The sequence below is a fragment of the Thunnus albacares genome, chromosome 11 (genome assembly GCF_914725855.1).
Source record: "Thunnus albacares chromosome 11, fThuAlb1.1, whole genome shotgun sequence".
Lineage (NCBI taxonomy): Eukaryota > Metazoa > Chordata > Actinopteri > Scombriformes > Scombridae > Thunnus > Thunnus albacares.
The window spans coordinates 17910635-17914867 of record NC_058116.1 but is presented as its reverse complement, the minus strand read 5'-3'; positions in this window follow the sequence as shown (position 1 = coordinate 17914867).

The following is a 4233-nucleotide window of genomic DNA, read 5'->3' as shown; positions in this document are numbered from 1 at the left end:
AGCCCAGAACAGACAAATAAAACACTGGCTCTGCAATCTGCAATCTCACCGCTAGGGGTGTGCCCGAATACAAATAAATTATTTGGCAAGGCACAAATAGTGGGTTTTTTTTTTTTTTTTTTTACAAATATTTGTTTCATACAAATATTTTTTAAATTATTTGTTTTTGGGAAGAAAAAAAAAATCAAATACCAGTGCATAGGTCGGTTACATCGCTATCTCAGTCTCTCTCCTCTGCTCCTCTGTTATGTCTGATGCCCATTTCCTTATTTGGACATCACTCTCAGAGTTGGGGGTGTTCCCCAGAGATAAAGCTGAGCTATTCACACACGCAAAGTTCTCCCAAGGGAACCTGTTGTTCCCCCTCTGAGTGGTGATGTGTTCATGTCATTAATATGAGTGCCCCTGTCCAAGATTACCAGCAGCCATGTTGGTACCGTATGTTGACTTAGAATAATGGATAAACAAATATCCCTCAGTGTCTGGTGTTATTTGCATGTGATCAGGGCAGGAAATTAACACAATAAACAATTTTTATCTGCTATCCATTTTGGCAGGTTTATAAGCCTAGAGATGTTCATAAGGTCCAGTTACATGTAAAAAAAAAAAAAAAAAAAAAAAAAAATACTGCAGATGGTTAAAATGTCAAATTTAATTTGTACTTGGTTAGCCACTGTGGCTGGTGGACAAAGTTCATTTCCTGCCCTGCATGTGATAACTGTGGGCTTAGTTTTCATACAGTATAATGCACTTTAATCCATCCACCTCTCTCCTCAAGATAGTTATTGAAATGATATATATAGATGTGCAGATGTGTATACGCTCAATGCAGGGTTTTAGTCTCTTTTTAAGAAATACTTTTATGTGATGTCACATCCAACACAATGCTATTTTTGTTAAGTCTAAGGGTACAGCTATTTATTATTTTTTTCTTTTCAAAGCCAAAAAGTTGTGGGGGTCTGGAAGGTCTCAGGAGTTTATCAAAAAGCCACATTTTAAAAATGGCAACACCAAAATTTTTGTTCTTGAGGTCAGAATTGATTCTATACAACATTTTTCCCCCCTTTGTATTTATCCCTGCTGCTGGAGATGTGATAACACTGTACTATTGATGTTGTATAAATGGAGAGAAAGACTTATTTTAAATCTTGTAAATAAAAAATGTACAAAAGTGGAAGCAAGATAAATACGGTATAAAAAAACTGAAGACAAGTCTGAGATGTGGAGAGAAATTAATCTGTATATTGTTGAATAAATATTGTGATGTAAGGGAATTGAGTGTTGTCTTGTCTACTTTGTATTTGGAAGTGTTTCAATATGAGACTGGCCATTGTTGCTCATCACCACAAAAGAATGCTTAACATCGCAGTCCTGTAACACTGTCGGACTCACAATGAACAAATTATGAAAAAAGAAGGGTCAAAATTGATGTAGCAGAACCAGAGATATTGTGTATATTTTAGTCAGTGCATTCTTCTTGTCAAAACATGGCACCTACATTACCTAGAATGCAATTCGGCCTCGACAGTTTGGGGATTCAGGTGTGTTATGATGGCTAGTAACAGTTTATCCTCAAGCCATTCTCAAGCTGAGATGGTAAGCTAACTTCTCTCTAACTTTCTATTTTTATCTCTTTAATTTCACACTCCCAGATTTTCTTTAATTTTTGAACTCGAATCTTCATCTCCATCTGACTCAAATGACAACACTTGAGGAAATTTGCAGCTCCCTCTGGAGCCTAAGAAAGGCTTTTCTCAATGTTTCACATATGCGGCATGAATAATATTTGTATATTCATAGATTGTGGATTTGACCATTGTTGGGCAAGTTACTGAAAATTAGTAATTAGTTAGTTACTAGTTATTTCTCTCAAAAAGTAATTGAATTACTTTACCAATTACTGCATATAAAAGTAATGTGTTACTAGGCAAAGTAACTTTTGCGTAACTTTTAATGCCAAAGTGTAATTCGTTTCAAAAAATAATGCGGCTCTGAGACACAATAAGGTCAGATGATGTTGTGTTTGTGTTGTTTGTGCGTTTGTCTATCCTCCACAGTTGTCTACTATTTTCACGCAAGACAAAAGTAACAAGTAACAAGCCCTTTTAAATTTCAGTAATTGTAATTAATTTGAAAAAGTAATTAGTTACATTACTAGTTGCCGCCAAAAGTAGTGGAATAACTTAATTAATTTTATTCGCAACACTGGATTTGACAAAAAACGAAAAGGAGTAGATATAATTTTAAGAATTTCAAACCGGGCAATTATACTGTTTTTGTGGAAAAACATGTCAAACATAAATTATTATTCAAAGCAGAGCATCTTAAACCATGTCTGGAGGGGTCTAAAAGGAATATCCCACAAGATGTTATTACATGTTTTAATCAAACACATATTTGATTCAACAGCTTTCATTACATTTCTCACCCAGAGCCATTAATTTCTTCTTATTAAAAAAGCTGTTACTGTCTTTCACAATCCAAGTCAAATAATGTATTGCAGTACGGTTTAAAATTTGAGCAAATACACTGCAGAGATACCCTTAAGTCCCCTTACAACATGTTCCAAGGTTATGGCAAGAGCTGCAATCAGTGATGCTGTGCTGACATCTAGTGGTGTTAACTCACAACAACAATCAGTATTCAGCAGGTAAATTGATTGCTGAACATGACAGGATTATTGCCTCCTAACAGGAATTTGTATCCAATATATGTTCCTTTACATTGTGCCAGTTGATTGCCACACATTCATTTCCCTCAAACATCCCGTGAGCAAACACTCCTCTGACCTCTACAGCACCTGGTGGACCCAGCTTCTGACCCCTTTACACATACTCCAACATATACTGTGGTGTTAGCAGGGAGCCAACTTAATAGAGTCAAACGTTACAATTATTAAAATCAAAGAACCACAGAGTTGCTTTTCTCAAAAGTGACCAGTATTACCAAGAAGACACTATTTTTATACTTTTATCATGAACTCCATACAGTAGATGCATAAATCATTGTTTCATACCCATCAACATCTTATCTGGAAGTCTGCAATGTCTTTATATTTTATAACAATAATTACAGGAAATAAGGAATCTGATTGGATAGACTAAAATCGACACATCATGAAAAATATTTTTAAAAATGTGTGTACCAACTATCAAAGCAATGCATTCAGTAGATGTCAAGATATTCAAATGAAGAACTAAAAAGTTAACCTGATCGTGGCAGAGGATGACCAAAGTCATTAGAGTATCTCATCTGAGAACCATGAATGTTTGTACTAAATTTTGTGCCACTCCATCAAGCACAGCAGATGTTAAGATGTATCACAGTAAAGTGAAAACTTTAACTTGCTGGTGGCGCTAGAGGAAAAGTGAGAGGATCATCAAAGTTGTTATAATGTATCCTCCAGGGACTTTGAGTATCTGTTCAACATTTCATGGCAAGCCATCACATAGTTGTCAAGGAAAATTCAGTAGGGTTCATCTTCTGAGGATCATGAATATCTGTACAAAATCATTACAATCCACCTGACAGTTAGATAGCTGAGATATTTCAGACAGATAGCTGCTAGCATGGCTAAAAAAGGAAACTCATAGCCACAAGCACAGATTTATTTAGTTTTCTAAGTGATAGATAGATAGATAGATAGATAGATAGATAGATAGATAGATAGATAGATAGATAGATAGATAGATAGATAGATAGATAGATAGATAGATAGATAGAGTACTTTATTGTTATGACATACACAGCATATTTCTTTGAAATACATCTACAGAATACATCCCAAAATACTCTTTTATACAACAAATTAACTGATTAATAGCAAAAGAAATTGTAACATTACAGTGACAGTAATGGAAGAGATTTCCTGGATGCTCATCACTTCTTTTTCTTCTTATCCAACAGCTCTTTAACATGTTTGGGACAACTTGGATCAGAATGGATGAGACAACAGATGGAAACAGATAATTATCTTTTTTTAAATTATATTTTATATGAAAACAGGCAACATATGAGCAAAAGACAATGGGGAAAACTACACTCAAACAAACCAATACAAAAAGGGGGGGGGGGATATGATAATTATCATAGCAGTCACACACAGAAATGACTAAACACAGACACTTATGTAGTTTTAAATCACTCTAATGAAGTTACACATCAGCTGACGAGAATGCTCCGTTCAGTAACAAGATCCCTCGTTGAATACTCTTGAGGTGTTGCCTGGCAACA